Here is a 19787-nt window from a genome sequence, read left to right as displayed (position 1 = left end):
TTCTGGACCTGGTATTCTATTGCCCTCTGTACAGTACACATCTCAATCATGATCTAAGTAATATGCACCAAATCTTGTACTCCATTCTCAAAGATTTCCATCACTGGTGTTTCAAGTTATAGCCATTTCTTTACAGCTCTTCCAGATACTTAATGTACCATTTATTTGTGAACTTGGTGCCTCCTTTAGTTATTTTTTTGTTCTGAAAGGGGGGAAGCTTTTCAGTGTTGAAGTAATGATTAAGTAGAGATTTTGGAAACGTGTTACGCGGTTATAAGATGTGGCTCTATCTTTGGTCTTGCTAAAAGTAGTTTCAGACCCTTTTGTAGTGATGATAGCCTACTACAATCTACAACGTGTTGTGGATTTTGGCTATTGTGTATGTTGTGGCAGTATAACAAGCCTGAGAGATAAAGTGCGACATGGGAGGGAGACCTAACCATCTAACAACTGCTCATTATTTTGTTTAATCGTAGCTGGTTTGTCCCCTTTTTGTCTAGTACTAATTTGAGGAGCCCTGTGTTTAATGAAAGATTGAAATTGAAGGTGTTTCACTACAATCACTAATGTATAAAAGGGATTTAAAGTGTGTTTTTTTCAAATTCTAAATATGAAAGCCGCAGAGGAGCTTCGTACCCACAGATGGTTATCTGAGATTCTGCAGGTTAAATTAAATCCTCCTTCTCTGGATATCGACTTTCTTTCTTCTATCTTATTTTCTTCCTGCCTCATTATCTTTCATTTTTTCAGTACTCATTGGTTTCATTGCGGCTCCAATCCGCCCCTTCTAGCTTTTCTCATTTATTTTCTAACATATTTCTCATGTTTAATCTACAAACTTCGTTTCATACAAGATGAGCTAAACGTCATACATCACGTAAATTCCAAATCTCTGAATGTGCAACCAAATTATTTTCATTTAAACTCACCAAACACCACTCTCCTTTACAGGAATTTCTGTTAGGGGACTCATGTTCAAGGCAGTAACACAGATTATTTTCAGTATATTCCTAAATACACCAGTCACAGAACATTTTGCCCTTGGCAGGATGTTTGGTATTCATACCTTCAATTTTCACAGGTACCTGTTTGACATGCCATCCTCTCTAAAGATCAAAATTTATCTTCAGAAAGTCTTCACGCTCTACACACATTTATGTGTGTAGCCGAAGGGCTGAAACTTTGCTGTGTGGCCAAGATATCACAAAAGAGGCTGTCACAGACAATGCTTCCCTGGGGACTGGTGCTGTGCATAAGTGCAGCAAAAAAAGGTTCTTCTGAGTGACGGGGATACTTGACAGGGATTTTAGAAGGAGCCCTTTGAAAAGCTACTTGACTCAAAGACTTAACCATGAATGAAACTGAAAACACAAGCACTGCTACAGTGACAGTTGTAGAAACATTTACTAATGGACGCAATAGGCACAGCAACAGCAGCAGCAGATGTCGCTTGATGAGGTTCATGCTCCATATTCCCACAAACCTATATAATTCAATTCTTCTCTCAAACATTCACCATGGGCTTTTATTGGGTTATTTTAGGTGTGGCTTAAAGACAGGTATGTATATATATATATATATTCACTGAAAAAAACCATAGGTTATAGACCATATATAGTTAGGAATTAGCATTTACAAAACCTTGAAAATTCACTGAAAAAACCATAGGTTATAGACCATATATAGTTAGGAATTAGCATTTAAAAAACCTTATTTTACTCACACAAAACCATTGAAATTCCATATATAGTTAGTTGCACTAACTATATATCGCGCACCCACAATCCACTGCTGATCATGTCACATATTACATCATTCATGACATGGTCAGTGACATCACTGATGACATCACTGATGACATCTCAAATGACATTACTGATGACATCACTGATGACATCATCCAGTGACTGTGTGTTTCTGTAAAGTTTAAATATGTTTTAGATATTGAAGAATGAGTAGATGTATAACTGTCTGGATGAAGGATTTAGTAGGTGCATGACTGAATGTATGAGTGAGTGATTAAATGTGTCTCACTGAGTGCATGGGTTAGTGACTAAACTGTCTTAATTTGTGCATCATTATGTCTGTTGTTCTGTAAACTACTGCATGTGTTGATCAGTAGCTATATGATTAACTATATGGGTTATTGATTGATTGTCCAAGTATTTGTATTGGAGACTGAGTGTGTGTGTGGCTGGCTGGGAGGTGTGTGACTCTGTGCAGATCAATGTGTACTTGTATCAATGATTGTATAAGAAAGTAAGTATGTGTTACTATATGTTTGAAAATGTAAGGTGCTCTATGTTTAACTGTATAGACAAGAAAATGGAAGTGTGATTGATTCTTTACAGGACTGACTAGGTGTGTGAGTAACTCCATGGATGAGTGGCAGAGTGTGAGTGTCTGTATAGGTGTATGAGTGCATATGATAGTGTTGTAAAGATGAGTGATTGTATGTATGAATGATTGTATGGGTGAATGAGTGAATGTGTGTGTAGACGTAGGAATCAGTGAGTACGTATGTAGTAACTAGTATTGGTGTGTCAATGGTTTCAAAAATTATACTCTGTATTTAACACTGGGTGAAACAGAGGTTATATTAAAATGTGAGGAGATGCATTGTATTGTCACATGAATGATATCATCAGTGATGTGGTCATTGATGTCAAATGAGATGTCATCAGTGATGTCATCAGTGATGTCATTTGAGATGTCATCAGTGATGTCATCAGTGATGTCACTGACCATGTCATGAATGATGTAATATGTGACATGATCAGCAGTGGATTGCGGGTGCGCGATATATAGTTAGTGCAACTAACTATATATGGAATTTCAATGGTTTTGTGTGAGTAAAATAAGGTTTTTTAAATGCTAATTCCTAACTATATATGGTCTATAACCTATGGTTTTTTCAGTGAATTTTCAAGGTTTTGTAAATGCTAATTCCTAACTATATATGGTCTATAACCTATGGTTTTTTCAGTGAATTTCAATGGTTTTTTAATAGCAAATATCATAAGCTGTCGAATGTCAAGTACGTGGTAAGTGAAAACATTTTCGTGTTTATGCACACTGATCTGCTTTGAATGGTGCCCCCCCCCTCATTTCTATTAGGAGTACTCTCTCTTTGCAGATAGTGAAAGGTAGTTAACGCAGGCCTTTGCCCCCGTTGTAATCCGTCGTGCCTGCTTCTCTCTCCATTTGATTGATTGTTATCCAAGTATTTACTGTTTTAGAATTAGTTCTCTTTGGTTCATTCTCTATTTACAAACAAACACAGAGTCGCAATACTCTGTTTAGTCTTTGCAGATAACGAAAAATCGTGTAAAAAAAAAGAAAAGGAATCGAGCAAAATCAGTAGGCCACTAATGGGATCTCTTTTTGACCTCGCTAAAATAGAAACATTAGGAACAACCCCTCATGACAAATACAAAACTAGTGAGATGAACTGAACTCCACACAATGATGGCTGCAAAACAGCTCGGCTCCGCCACCCACCCCGCCCAAAATAACGATAAAGAGCGGCTGCCATGATTGGTTGCGGAATGGCCACAACGGAGCTACGAAATGGTGCTGCTCTCATGCTAACCCCAGCTTCGGTCTGAAACATCCAGAAACACTGTAGACTACCAATTCGATCAGTTCCGGTAGCGCCCCAATGTAACCCGGTAGAGAAGAACTAGCCCTCCCCTCTTTGACTGATGGTTCTTGTTGCCTGTCCCTTCTGTTGTCATTTAACAGAACTATTTAGCCTGCTGAAAGGGGTTGTGTTTCGACCGCTGGTTGGTGGAGACATTTTGACTATATTCTGGACCTGCGTTGTCGCGTAATGCGTCATATGACGCGCCGCGTTAGCGCATCCGGAAGTCATCCGGGGCGCGCAGCGCGTAACGTAAGCATAACAAGTCATGTGACTTGTTAATAAAACTTTTCATTGGTTCATTTTACTTTCTTCTTCTAATGATGAAAGCCTTGGTCATATCACCTAAAAATTACGCTTTTAATTACTTCCGAACATTATTTTCTCTTAAATATATGTTATAATGTTCCAGGCTAATGTACTTTCCCGGAAATTTTACAACTGTCCTGCAAGTAAAATATATTCTTTTTTCGAGAAAAAGAGCGTTTCTTCGTCCCATGACGGAGCCGTTGAGCAAAAGAGGGTCGACCTGCTGTCTTAGTCGCCGATACGCCTGAATATGAGATTCTTATCGATCACTTTATGTTGCAGGAATAGAAAACACAACAGCCCTTGACCATTTATCTTTACTGCGTTCCTTCGTATTATACCTTTTACCCTTCATGTAATTGGTCTGCTTTATTTCACTTGCCTTTTAATGATTCTAAAACAGTGACTATTATTAAAAACTTTACCAATGTATACACTACTACCATGTTTTCTTTTAAAAACCTTTATTGTGAAAATTTCATTATACAAATACGAGCCTATAACCACGTGGGCCTGCCACGGAGCAAACTGTAATCGTATATGATGAATAGACATTTACACTGTAGAGGAACGTAACGGGCGGGCCATTAGGTTGCAAAAACTAAGGTGTCTAACAGTTACGGAATCGGTGGACGTACATTTTATAATTAAAATACGACAGGGCCAGTTACAATAAAATTATCTAGATATACATTTGCGGGCAAGTACCATGGGTGACGTTAATTCGAATTTTCAACAGTACAGTAATCAATAACACATCAGAACTTAATATCAATAGGGATGTCGAAATATTCAATCAATTCTCGTCCCCGCCCGCCATGTGCTTCAAAACTGCATACGTATCTCGTGATTTCAAGGTTCTGCAACCAGTACACAACAAGGAGTTACGAGTCCCATTTATTCCGGCGCCATTTTGGGCGAGGACGGGCAGGTCCAGGATATAGTCAAAATGTCTCTACCAACCATCGACTATGATGATGTTCATATGCTGTATTTATTAGAGTAACACTCATCTGCCCACATGAAATTAATTTACCACAATCTAAACATGTCATTTTAATCTTTCCAAAGTTCTTCTAAATATTTGGGACCGTTTCCCTTGCCTCTGAAGCTCTCAGTGCCACTTCTTTGATGAATGTACTAGCAGGTCAGGGGTTCTCCTCCAAATCTCTCTTTTATGCAGCACTATAATTAATTGGTGCCACCTCTCCATATGACGATGCATGGTATAGTTACCACAACTATATTTTTTTTCGGTTCCTCTGGAGAGTTCATCGTGGCAGATGAAGCGTGTAACATACCGGGCATTTACCTTTTTTTGAATGTACAGGAAAGGAAAAAAAATCGAGCGTCCGAGTTCTAAGGTGTCCCAGGGCCATTTTAGTGGACCAGGCCCAAATCCAAAGAACAGGCCGCCATTTTGAGAGTCCTCTTGCAGCCGCCTGTCGCTGTAGCATCAAGAGCGGCCGAAACTCAGCTGAATGGCAACTGAAACGGTAAAGGGGCGCCCCACTACATTTCAGCATTGTAGGATGACCACACCAGTACAGCAACTTGCTAGACATCACCTCGGTGCCATCCGGATCTCGGCGCCCCACTGCAGATGAAGTGCCTCTCAACTATGAAACCACCACGGTGACATCCGGATCTTGGCGCGTTGTGCTGCCTTCGGCCTATTCGCACATCGGTCCGCTACTGACGCCATCTCACAGGCTAATGGGGTGACCCACGCCGAGTTTCAGCATTGTAGGATGACCACACCAACTTGCTAGACATCACCTCGGTGCCATCCGAATCTTGGCATCTCAACGCCTAGTGGTATCTTCCATACAGAAAATATTGTTACGCTGCCTTTGGCCCCATTCGCACATCAGTCCGCAACTTAGACATCACCTCGATGCCATCCGGATCTTGGCATCTCAGCGCCTTGTGGTGTCAGTCAGAAAATATTGTTGCGCTGCCTTTGGCCCCATTCGCACATCAGTCCGCTACTGACACCATCTCACAGGCCAATAGGGCGCCCCACGCCGACTTTTACCATTGTACGATGGCCACACCAGTGGCACAACTTGCTAGACATCACCTCGGTGCCATCCGAATCTTGGCATCTCAACGCCTAGTGGTATCTTCCATACAGAAAATCTTGTTACGCTACCTTTGGCCCCATTCGCACATCGGTCCGCAACTTAGACATCACCTCGGTGCCATCCGGATCTTGGCATCTCAGCGCCTTGTGGTGTATTCTCTTCAGAAAATATTGTTGAGCTGCCTTTGGCCCCATTCACACATCGGTCCGCAACTTACACATCACCTCGGTGCCATCCGGATCTTTGCATCTCAGCGCCTTGTGGTGTCTTCTACTCCGAAAATATAGTAGAAAATATTGTTGCGCTGCCTTTGGCCCCATTCACACATCAGTCCGCTACTGACACCATCTCACAGGCCAACAGGGCGCCCCACGCCGACTTTTACCATTGTACGATGGCCACACCAGTGCCACAACTTGCTAGACACCACCTCGGTGCCATCCGGATCTTGGCATCTCAGCGCCTTGTGGTGTCTTCAAATCAGAAAATATTGTTGCGCTGCCTTTGGCCCCATTCGCACATCGGTCCGCTACTGACGCCATCTCACAGGCCAACGGGGCGCCCCACGCCGACTTTCAGCATTGTAGGATGGCCACACCAGTGCGGCAACTTACTAGACACCACCTCGGTGCCATCCGGATCTTGGCGCGTTGTGCTGCCTTCGGCCTATTAGCACATCGGTCCGCTACTGACGCAAACTCACAGGCCAACGGGGCGCCCCACGCCGACTTTCAGCATTGTAGGATGGCCACACCAGTGCGGCAACTTACTAGACAACACCTCGGTGCCATCCGGATCTTGGCGCGTTGTGCTGCCTTCGGCCTATTCGCACATCGGTCCGCTACTGACGCAAACTCACAGGCCAACGGGGCGCCCCACGCCGACTTTCAGCATTGTTGGATGGCCACACCAGTGCGGCAACTTACTAGACACCACCTCGGTGCCATCCGGATCTTGGCGCGTTGTGCTGCCTTCGGCCTATTCGCACATCGGTCCGCTACTGACGCAAACTCACAGGCCAACGGGGCGCCCCACGCCGACTTTCAGCATTGTTGGATAGCCACACCAGTGCGGCAACTTACTAGACACCACCTCGGTGCCATCCGGATCTTGGCGCGTTGTGCTGCCTTCGGCCTATTCGCACATCGGTCCGCTACTGACGCAAACTCACAGGCCAACGGGGCGCCCCACGCCGACTTTCAGCATTGTAGGATGGCCACACCAGTGCTGCAACTTGCTGGACACCACCTCGGTGCCATCCGGATCTTGGCGCGTTGTGTTGCCTTCGGCCTATTCGCACATCGGTCCGCTACTGACGCCGCCTCACGTGCCAACGTATTTTCTCCTAATTTTACACCCTATGCCGCATAACAGGTCATGTGACTTGTTTATAAAACTTTTCATTGGTTCATTTTACTTTTGGTTTCCTAATGATGGAAGGCTTGATCATGTGACCTAAAAACAACACTTTTCATAGGATGAAAACTTTTTTTTTTCCCCAAACGATGAAAGCCCCACCTTGTTTCTGGATGTTTCAGACTGAAGCTGGCGTCAGCATGAAAGCACCACCATCTCGTAGCTCAGTCGTGGTCATTCCGCGAGCAATCATGGCAGCCGCTCCCCACCAGAAGCCTGCAGGAGTCGGAGCCCCCAAAACTTTTGATGAATTCTCAAGGCGGAGGGGACGCTTTCGAGAATGAGGTCCAAGACCTAGCAGACAAGCGTCCGATTTCCAAGGTGTCCCAGGGCCATTTCAGTGGACCAGGCCCAAAAAGGAAACAGCCTGCCGCCATTTTGAGAGTCCTGTGACAGCCGCCTATCGCTGCACCGCAAGAGTGGGCGCAACTCAGCTGAATTGCGGCTTTTGACACAGTGGACCAAAAACGGACGGAATGGCAACTGAAACGGTAAAGGGGCGCCCCACTACAACAGACGAGACTCCACCTGGAGAGGCCCGTTCACGCCGCCTCCCCCGGGGCGCTCCACGCCGTTATTCGGAGCAGCATTGTAGGATACCAAAACCAGTGCGGCAACTTACTGGACATCACCTTGGTGCCATCGTTCTGCTGCCTTGGAACTATTCGCGCAACAGTTTGCTACTGATGACCCACCCCCCGCGACGCCCCATGCCGTTATTTGCTGGGTGGCAACTTACTAGACATCACTTTCGTGTCATCTAGATTTCGGCGCGTTCTGCTGCCTTGGAACTATTCACACAACAGTTTGCTACTGATGACCCACCCCCCGCGACGCCCCACGCCGGAAATCTGGACGTTGTGCTGCGTTGGGACTATTCGCACAGCCGACCGCTACTTCGTTGTTTTTCCCTAAAAATGTTTATATGTTATTACTATTTTTGTTTTCTTGTATATATTTATAAATTATTAAAGTTTTATAATCTTACTACTTTGTCGGAGTGCTATATATTTTTAATGTGACACATAATTGTAAAAACTTTGATGTACAAACAGTCATCCCTGGAATCTTCCGCTTCAGGCTCGGTCCCCTCCCCAATCACAATACAGGATGGTTTTCAGATAATAGCAACGCTTCTGCTGTGACGGATCTCATCGAGTGTGGGCCTTGATCTACTATAACTCCTTTGAAGAGGGGTGATTCTTTACAGCTGTGGCCATAAACTACATCTGCAGGGCTAGCTGATACCCTAGGACCAGCCTGGACAATCGGACACAGAGGAAAAGGAGTGTCAGAGGGTGCGGTAGTGAATAGGGCGAAAGGGAGGTGTCGGGCGGGCACAGGGTGTGATTCTCAGGGAACAGCAGCGCAGATGGGGGAGGTTTATTACCCATGCATAAGACAGAGAGCGGGGGTGACCACTGCCTGGGGGAGATGCTTGCGAGGGTGGGGAGCCATGCTAAGGATCGACAGCGTGCACAGAGTGGGTCTGGTCAAGGCATCTAAAATGGCTGCCGTGCACGACAAAAGTGTGGCATTTGAAAAAAGACAAGATGGCGCAGACAATGTTTTTCAACACTTCCTGATTTCCTTCGAATCGAACGTTAACAGACGTTGGGGCATATTACCAAAGTTAAGCGATATTTATCCCTAACGATGCTTAGCAACGTTTTTTTTACCGTCAGAAATTATCGCAGATAAACCTTGCTATTATCAAGGTTTATCGGAAATACGATAAAAAACGACCGCAATGCATTAATATCGCTGAAAACTCAGCGATATTCATGCATTACCGAGCTAATGCTCTTAGCCATGTTATCCACCTCCCATTGGATAACATGGCTAAGAACTGCTCAGGGCAGGTGGTAGCTTTTAGAGATATTCGCCCTTATCTCGAATATTTCCAAAAGTTGATAATAGGAGATAGCGATGTTAGCGACTGTTTCCAGTCGCTAACATCTTGGCATGCCCACTTTGCATGTCATTAGTGATAAATATCACTCACATGCAAAGTGGGGCCCAAGATGGTCGCTATCTTCTACTAGCCGTCGCTAACTGGTGTTAGCAACAGCTAGGTAATACACATATAATTTTATCTCCGCGAAGCGGAGCGCTGTTACAGATATATATCTTGTTTCTGAACGTTAATTTCTCAAAATACACTGAAGCACATATATTGAGACCTAGCAAAGGCACATCGGGCTACCAGTCCCTACAATTTTGCCAAGTTTCGTGCAAATCCATTCAGCTGTTCGATCCTACCGAGAGACAAGATGGCGGCCGCTACGGACTGTTTGGAATGTTTACAGACACCGGAGAGCCAATCAGCTTCGCTTCGCAAAGCTCCGTAACGCGAAAAGTACGCGAAGCGGTGCGCTGTTACAGATATATACCTTTTTTTGAACGTTAATTTCTCAAAATCCACTGGAGCACATATATTGAGATCTAGCAAAGGCACATCGGGCTACCAGTCCCTACAATTTTGCCAAGTTTCGTGCAAATCCATTCAGCTGTTCGATTATTATAATTTTTTTTTTTTTTTGCCCCGCGGGGCCCTTTTAAAACCTCCACATCAAACCTAGGGGGTGAGCGACAATGTACTATGCCCCCTTATGGTCATTTGCCCCTTCGCTTTGGCCTCCTCTTGTCTCTCGATCCTACCGAGAGACAAGATGGCGGCCGCTACGGACTGTTTGGAATGTTGACAGACGCCGGAGAATCAATCAGCTTCGCTTCACAAAGCTCCGTTGCGCGAAAAGTCCGCGAACCAGAGCGCTGCCCGGTCCGCTGTTACAGATATATATCTTTTTTTAAACGTTAATTTCTCAAAATCCACTGGAGCACATATATTGAGACCTACAAAAGGCACATCGGGCTACCAGTCCCTACAATTTTGCCAAGTTTCGTGCAAATCCATTCAGCCGTTCGGGCTAAAAGTGAGGCCAACCGCCCTATGGAAATTAACATGGGAAAAACGCGTTTTGGGACCCCCCTTTTTTCTCGGCCCCCCCTTGACGAACCCCCCCCAAATTTTCAAGGGCTGCTCAGAAACAAAATGTGCCATTTTCCTGAAAATTTCAGCCAATTCCGTCCACAAACGCCAAAGTTATTAGACATAGAATTTTCAAAAAACCCATAGAGAAAAAATCCTAACTATATATACCTACTGGCGACCGCCAGTAGGTAATATATATATATATATATACAAACACATGCACACACACACACATATATATATATATATATAAAGCATATTTAAAAAAAATGAAATTCACAGCACAATAACCAAAGGCTATAGTGGTGTTAGAGTTTAGTGTTGAAATAAGATGAGAACTAATGTTTAAAAACTGGGTGGTAATTGTGAGCGCCAGCTGAGACAACTCGAAACTAAAATGATCTTGGAGTTCGACAGCAAATGGCCGAATGGGCTGAACAATACTGAAGAGATGCTTAACTCCTTTAACTCCCTTGGTTCCCCATAAACAATCTGGATTGTCCACTCTATCTAATGAATAATATATCTGTGTCACCCCTCTGTTGCTGAATGAACATACTTAGTTAAGTTGTATTTGTGATGCTATCTTAATATATAGGTTCCCTAATATTAAGTATAAAATGAAATGTATCTCTTGCCTGAAACAACATATATAACTCTGATAGTGTGCCTGATGAAATAATTAATTTTATTACCTCTTTTTGCACTATTTTTACCGATATGATGAATTTTTAATGTTATTTATATGATTTAAACAATATTGCCCCAAAAATAGTTTTTTATTGTTAACAATATTTATACATATCTTCAATCATACGGTTTGCACTTTATAGCATACTAGCAGCCCGTCCCGACGTTGTCCGTGGATGAAATAGAATGTCTGAAATGCTTTCACTTTGCAAAGCAATTTATTTTTAAAACTTACTCTGAATTGCCCCATCACCGGGCTCAGGCCTAGCGTTTTTTTAACAACGTACTCTGAATCGCCACATCACCGGGCAAAGAACCCACATTTTTTTTTAAACGACTCAGAATCGCCCGATCACCCGGCTCAGGCCCCGCGTATTTTTTTAAACTTACTCTGAATCGCCCCATCACCAGGCTCAGGCCCGCGTTTAAAAAAAAAACTAACTCTGAATTGCACCATCACCCGGCTCAGGCCCCGCGTTTTTTTAAAAACGTACTCTGAATTGCCACATCACCCGTCTTAGGCCCCGCGAATCCGAATCGCCTCATCACCCGGCTCAGCCCCCGCCGAAGAATGCGTCCACTGTGAAGCCGTGTCCTCAATGCAATATGGGAACCTTTGTGCCCGCTGCAGACGCGAACATGTTTGTGCGCTCCAGCCGACGGCAATTACACGCCCTACATCGCTTCAACGTGCAACGCCCACAATGGTAAATGCAACGCCCACATGTATTGGGACAACGCCCACTCATATTGGGACGGCTCGGCTCCATCCGACAGAAATTACACGCCCCACATCACGTCAAGGGCCAATGCCCACATAAATGGTTAATGCAACGCCCCCTCTTAGTCCCAGCAGGCTGCGCCCATCGCTCTATGCACAAGCCCATGCACACGCCCAAATGGTAAATGCAACTCCCCCTCGTATCGGGGCGGCAGTCTCAGCATGCCGCATACATCGCTCTATGCACACACCCATGCACACGCCCATGGCTTTCCAGCAGAACGGACTACTTTTCCCCTAACGTTCTTTCCCCCTTATAATGTATATGGTGGCCAGCTGTATAGCCTATGACCATCTGCTGCAACTGTCCTTTCCAATGCTGTATTGGGTGTTGTGATTGGTGCTGTTGTTCCTGAGATTACCCTCCTCAAAGGTTTGGGCTTTCTCTTTATTATATTAGTATAGATTTACACAATTCTGCACGGTTTTGCACAGTGAATTAGGTGCTGCTTTGTTATTTGCACTGTTATAACCATTGAGGAGTTAATGGATTCTGTACAATTTATGCAGTCACCATAAATGTAGGAAGTGGAGTCCAATGTGAAAAAATCTTCTTGTATTTATACAGAAATAGTAACCACATTGACCTTGAAGGATGAGGCACATGGGTCGTCATTTGTGTAATAGATGATGAAATGTATTTATACCTTCATATATATATATATATATATATATATATATATATATATATATATATATATATATATATATGTCTATATATATATATATATATATATATATATATATTTTTTTTTCCGAATGCCTCTTGAAAATGGAGAGTCACACATGATGTCCCGCCCTCCGGCTTGTTTAGCAGTCAGCTTCTCAAGTGCGCGTTTGTTTTGTACAGCTTGCCAACGCGTTTCAGGGTCACAGCCCCTTCTTCCTGGGCGGCGAGTCATCACACAAGACACCAGCACTTTGATCTTTGCGAACTTTATTAACATGCCTTACTAATGGGTGTGTCAGTTTGGCGCCCATAGCATTGTGGGGCATGTAGTTCAAGGTGCCGGCGATTATTCCAGTTTGAGATAGTTCAAGTATATTTCCTCGCATTTCATTATTTCTTTTACAAACTCTAAGTGAGTGCACACTTCTTGGGCTGACTAATGTGCATTTTGGACATCGTACCGTTTTGCAGGCTGAAGGTTCAGAACTGACGGCTTCAACCAGCTGGGACACTTCTTTTGCTCAGCCGGTGATGGTGCTCTCTCCCGCGGCTGAGGACCGCCGCGTAGTTAAATTTTTCACGAATGCCTCTTGCAATGGAGAGTCACACACGATGTCCTGCCCTCCGGCTTGTTTAGCAGTCAGCTTCTCAAGTGCGCGTTTGTTTTGTACAGCTTGCCAACGCGTTTCAGGGTCACAGCCCCTTCTTCCTGGGCGGCGAGTCATCACACAAGACACCAGCACTTTGATCTTTGCGAACTTTATTAACATGCCTTACTAATGGGTGTGTCAGTTTGGCGCCCATAGCATTGTGGGGCATGTAGTTCAAGGTGCCGGCGATTATTCCAGTTTGAGATAGTTCAAGTATATTTCCTCGCATTTCATTATTTCTTTTACAAACTCTAAGTGAGTGCACACTTCTTGGGCTGACTAATGTGCATTTTGGACATCGTACCGTTTTGCAGGCTGAAGGTTCAGAACTGACGGCTTCAACCAGCTGGGACACTTCTTTTGCTCAGCCGGTGATGGTGCTCTCTCCCGCGGCTGAGGACCGCCGCGTAGTTAAATTTTTCACGAATGCCTCTTGCAATGGAGAGTCACACACGATTTCCCGCCCTCCGGCTTGTTTAGCAGTCAGCTTCTCAAGTGCGCGTTTGTTTTGTACAGCTTGCCAACGCGTTTCAGGGTCACAGCCCCTTCTTCCTGGGCGGCGAGTCATCACACAAGACACCAGCACTTTGATCTTTGCGAACTTTATTAACATGCCTTACTAATGGGTGTGTCAGTTTGGCGCCCATAGCATTGTGGGGCATGTAGTTCAAGGTGCCGGCGATTATTCCAGTTTGAGATAGTTCAAGTATATTTCCTCGCATTTCATTATTTCTTTTACAAACTCTAAGTGAGTGCACACTTCTTGGGCTGACTAATGTGCATTTTGGACATCGTACCGTTTTGCAGGCTGAAGGTTCAGAACTGACGGCTTCAACCAGCTGGGACACTTCTTTTGCTCAGCCGGTGATGGTGCTCTCTCCCGCGGCTGAGGACCGCCGCGTAGTTAAATTTTTCACGAATGCCTCTTGCAATGGAGAGTCACACACGATGTCCCGCCCTCCGGCTTGTTTAGCAGTCAGCTTCTCAAGTGCGCGTTTGTTTTGTACAGCTTGCCAACGCGTTTCAGGGTCACAGCCCCTTCTTCCTGGGCGGCGAGTCATCACACAAGACACCAGCACTTTGATCTTTGCGAACTTTATTAACATGCCTTACTAATGGGTGTGTCAGTTTGGCGCCCATAGCATTGTGGGGCATGTAGTTCAAGGTGCCGGCGATTATTCCAGTTTGAGATAGTTCAAGTATATTTCCTCGCATTTCATTATTTCTTTTACAAACTCTAAGTGAGTGCACACTTCTTGGGCTGACTAATGTGCATTTTGGACATCGTACCGTTTTGCAGGCTGAGGGTTCAGAACTGACGGCTTCAACCAGCTGGGACACTTCTTTTGCTCAGCCGGTGATGGTGCTCTCTCCCGCGGCTGAGGACCGCCGCGTAGTTAAATTTTTCACGAATGCCTCTTGCAATGGAGAGTCACACACGATGTCCCGCCCTCCGGCTTGTTTAGCAGTCAGCTTCTCAAGTGCGCGTTTGTTTTGTACAGCTTGCCAACGCGTTTCAGGGTCACAGCCCCTTCTTCCTGGGCGGCGAGTCATCACACAAGACACCAGCACTTTGATCTTTGCGAACTTTATTAACATGCCTTACTAATGGGTGTGTCAGTTTGGCGCCCATAGCATTGTGGGGCATGTAGTTCAAGGTGCCGGCGATTATTCCAGTTTGAGATAGTTCAAGTATATTTCCTATTTGAACTATCTCAAACTGGAATAATCGCCGGCACCTTGAACTACATGCCCCACAATGCTATGGGCGCCAAACTGACACACCCATTAGTAAGGCATGTTAATAAAGTTCGCAAAGATCAAAGTGCTGGTGTCTTGTGTGATGACTCGCCGCCCAGGAAGAAGGGGCTGTGACCCTGAAACGCGTTGGCAAGCTGTACAAAACAAACGCGCACTTGAGAAGCTGACTGCTAAACAAGCCGGAGGGCGGGACATCGTGTGTGACTCTCCATTGCAAGAGGCATTCGTGAAAAATTTAACTACGCGGCGGTCCTCAGCCGCGGGAGAGAGCACCATCACCGGCTGAGCAAAAGAAGTGTCCCAGCTGGTTGAAGCCGTCAGTTCTGAACCTTCAGCCTGCAAAACGGTACGATGTCCAAAATGCACATTAGTCAGCCCAAGAAGTGTGCACTCACTTAGAGTTTGTAAAAGAAATAATGAAATGCGAGGAAATATACTTGAACTATCTCAAACTGGAATAATCGCCGGCACCTTGAACTACATGCCCCACAATGCTATGGGCGCCAAACTGACACACCCATTAGTAAGGCATGTTAATAAAGTTCGCAAAGATCAAAGTGCTGGTGTCTTGTGTGATGACTCGCCGCCCAGGAAGAAGGGGCTGTGACCCTGAAACGCGTTGGCAAGCTGTACAAAACAAACGCGCACTTGAGAAGCTGACTGCTAAACAAGCCGGAGGGCGGGACATCGTGTGTGACTCTCCATTGCAAGAGGCATTCGTGAAAAATATATATATATATATATATATACAATGTAGAATACTTCCTTTATATGTAGTATATTTTTTAATTGTATAATGGAGCTTTGATACAAAATCCAAAGTATTTTTTCACTCTCTATGGTCACATATCCAGACACGTGTTGTGGGTGGGTGTGCACTTCACAGCATTTATAAAAAAAACTATGTTCACTGTGACCGGTGTGTGAACAAGGGCTCTAGGGCTTGAAACGCGTCACTGCTGTAACCTGGGTTAAATAGTTAAATAAAGAACATCTCGCCTGATCTTCGTGGTCTGTCTCCTTCTTCGTCAGTTCCTCCTTTCTGCTGGAGGTTGTTGGGAGTGATATTTTGTTGAATATATATATATATATATATACACACACACACACACACATATATAGCATATTTAATAAAAATGAAATTCACAGCACAAAAACAAAGGATAAAGTGGTGTTACAGTTTAGTGTTGAATAAGATGACAACTAATGTTTAAAAACTGAAACAAACTCAAATTCATCAGGTATAATTTAGTGAACTAATTATAATTGTGCCCTCGCCATGCTCTACTTGTGACCTCACATACAGCATCACTCAAGACATTTTAAATGATATCATTGTTAACATCACTTATGACATCTCAAATTACATAATTAATTACATCATCCTTAGTGTTATTAATATTACTCCTTAAGCCCTCACATATTTAAAAAAAAAACTAATTGTTGATGAAGGGCTATAGTCATATACAGTATAAAGTTACTGTGTGTGTATATGTGTGGTGCATAGAATGGAAATAGCTGAAGGGCTCCAAGCAAGTGTTGTTTTGTTTGTTGATACTTAATTGGTACACCGCTCATTAATAGGTAATGTTTGGGTGTAAGTAGTCATCCCTGTTGTGAGAAGCTGGCTTAGTATATGATGCACACTTATGTAAGTGGGCACTCTGCACTAATCCAGATAACCCTTATGGGGATTTTAGTGATCTTAGACAACCTAGAAAGGTCTCTAAGTGGTAGCTGTGGAGAGCAGCATTCAGGCATAGTCCAGAAGGAGTGTAAAGCAGCTTGTTGTACCAGAGCATAATCCTATTGGTATAGATTAAGTGAAAAATAACCACACAGTGTATTTTTAAAAATATGTATTTATTATAAGACCCTTACAATACATACACATATTTCCTGCCTGGAGATGTACACAATGCACACAACACTTTGCAAACAGAACAGGTAAGTAGCACAAATACACAGTGGTCGCCATGGGGAGACCAAACCATATACTAAAATAGTGGTATGCGAACAACAACTCAAGTTTAGACTATGCCCAGAAGACGTAGAAGTGCCAGGGACCCAAGCAACCACCAGAGGTAAGTAACCAGGAACCCCATGGAGGCCGTGTGCAGAGTGGGAACATAACCGCAGGCTCACTACAAATCAAGTAGTGTAATTCGCGGTTGCCATTTAAAGAAGAAGGACCCTTCCCAGTGGACCCTGAAGAAACCCCGTGGAAGACAGAAGTTCTGAGAGCCACCCCACCCTTGGATACCCTAGGAACCAGGATACCTACACCATTGAAGCCGGGTGCATAGGTGTGAAGTGGCATCGGAAACCGCTGTTGAACTCAATGGAGGACTTCAGGAAAATGCCGCTGCTGGATATGGTGGAAGTGTCTGGTGCCACGCAGGAGTGACCAGGAAGCATGGAAGATGAAGGCCCACCGATGTTGGGTGTTGCAGGAGAGCTGACAGTGACCTTGGAGCTGCAGCTGAGCAGATCAGGCGATGCTGTAGAAGACCAGAGGCCATTCATGAGCTGTCCCACCTCGAATGTTGAGAGTTGAGGGATTGGTGTCCATCTAGAGCACTAACAAGCCTTGACAACTGCAACTAACACTGAAAGCAAAAAAAGTGCAATGTCGGGACCAGCTAAGTCCAGGTGACTCACCACAAGCAGGGGAGTCAGAGCCGGACCAAAGCAATCAAGGGAGTCTCCTGGGATGAAAGAAGACCCCCAAATGAACCCACAGGCCGGAGGCACTGTAGTCACGAGAGGACCTCAAGCAGCACACCAAAGATGCAGGCCCACGGGGCAAGTGATGTGGTAAGGACAAAGATCTTGGTCACAAGAGATGCTTGAGGTTGGGGTTACCGGAAGCCTGAAGATCTGGGAGGAAGAAAAACAACAAGCCTTTGCAACTGCAAGACAATATGATGCTCGGGTGTTCGGTTCCTGCGGCTCTGATGAGGGATACTGGCCTCAAACTCGATAAGAGGACAGGGTAGGCCTTGCAGGATTGGAAGAGCTACCACTTGTGTTCCTGAGCCTTTCGGAGTCCTTGGGTGCCTCGGTTCAGCAGAATGGTCAGCTTTGTTGTGGTGCCTGCAGATGCAGGGAAGGGACTCCTTCACTTCAAGGGAGATTCCTTCAGGTGTCTTTGATGCCCACAGGTCTTGGAAGGTTCCTAAATGGAGCACAGGCATGGACGATGCAGCAGACGAGCAGGGCAAGAAGACCAGGAGCAGCAGGAATCTTCCCAGTTGCAGTCTCGAGACCCAGAGTAAAGTCCAACAAAGTCCAGAGTGCCCAGACGGTCAAAGAAGAAGTGGTGTCTTGATATGAATCTTGGCCCACGGTGATCTTATGGCCCCACCCACAGGTAAGCCCTTAAGTACCCTAAGGAAAGGGTTGGGAAGATTCAGGGTTCCCTCCTAGGGGAGGATACTCCTATGTCCAGTTTTGCGCCAGAGCGGGAGCCAATTGCTCCCTGAGCTGGTTTGAACTAGACTATGCAAGGAGGGCATCAAATGATTTGATTTGATTTGTGAATTTTTAAAGTGCACAAATGCCCATGGGCATCTTGGCGCTGAGTCGATGTAAAAGCAAGATTCTACCGAAGAATGGTGTTCTAACAGGAGGTGAACAGCCAGGTTTTTACCTCTTTCCTCACTGAAAGCAGAGATGGGCTGTTTTTGATTGAAATAGGCAGAAGGTTCCAGGTTTTGGCTGCATGTAGCAGGAAACTTCTACCCCCTACCTAACTTGCTTGAATTTTGCAACCTGGATCAACTTTGCTTGGCTTGATCTCAGGTTTCTGGACGACTCATACTGTTTCAAATGTGTTTTTAGAAAGTGGGATACTGCCTCATGGAGGGCTTTGTAGGCCAGACAGACTGACTTGAACTTTATCCTTTTTCCAATTGGTTGCCAGTGGAGAGCTCCTAATCTGTGTGCGACTGGCTCAAATCTGGGAATGTCCAAAACCAGCCTGGCTGCAGCGTTTTGTAGATGCTGCAGTTTTTCTAGATATTGGATTTGTATCCCAGCATATAAGGCATTCCCGTAATCTAACCTGGATAAGGCCAGTGCTGTTAATAATGTTTTATAAGAATCTTGGGGAATAAACAGCAGTATTTGTTTTTTATCATTTTGAGAATATACCATATTGTGGAAGAGAATTTACTTGTCTGAGCATTAAAGGATAGTTTGTTATCTAGTATCACTCCTAGGTTTCTAACTTTGTTCACTGGGCATGGGCAGTCGCCTAGGCTATCTGGCCTCCATTTTGGGGACCAGATTTTTATGTCTGTCCCGAGCAGCATGATTTTGGTTTTATCCCTGTTTAGTTTTAGGCAATTGCACTGCATCTAGTGATTAATCTGTCTCATGCAGTTGTTAAATCTGCCTGCTGTTTCTTCAACGTTATACTGATACCACTATTTGGGTATCGTCTGCATAGGAAACTGGTAAGAATCCACAGTTCCTTATTATAACTGCTAATGGGGCAAAATAACTATTAAAAAGGGTGGGGCTTAAGGAAGACCCCTGAGGTATGCCCCACGGCGAGTTAAAGGGTTTGGATTTAGCCTCTTCTAGCTCAACTGTAAAATTTCTATCAGACAAATATGAGGCTAGCAGCTTGAGTGCCGTCGCATGAATTCCAGCTTTGACTAGTCGAGTCAGAAGTGTATCATGGTTTACAGTGTCGAAGGCCGCCGAGAGGTCTAATAGAATCAAGGCGGCATTTCCTCCAGCATCCAGTACACTCCTGAGTTCCTCCCCGGCCATGAG

At 44.6% G+C, this 19787-nt stretch overlaps 1 protein-coding gene across 1 annotated transcript in view; it reads left to right on the top strand.

Moving 5' to 3' along the window:
- PTPRT (protein tyrosine phosphatase receptor type T) overlaps positions 1–19787 on the top strand; it is a 1693536-nt gene that overhangs the window by 1098148 nt on the left and 575601 nt on the right. The window lies entirely within an intron of this gene.

This window comes from Lissotriton helveticus, chromosome 7 (assembly GCF_964261635.1).
Source record: "Lissotriton helveticus chromosome 7, aLisHel1.1, whole genome shotgun sequence".
In the NCBI taxonomy this organism is placed as follows: Eukaryota; Metazoa; Chordata; class Amphibia; order Caudata; family Salamandridae; genus Lissotriton; species Lissotriton helveticus.
The sequence above is the reverse complement of the archived record's forward strand: the minus strand, read 5'-3'. Positions and strand labels throughout refer to the sequence as shown.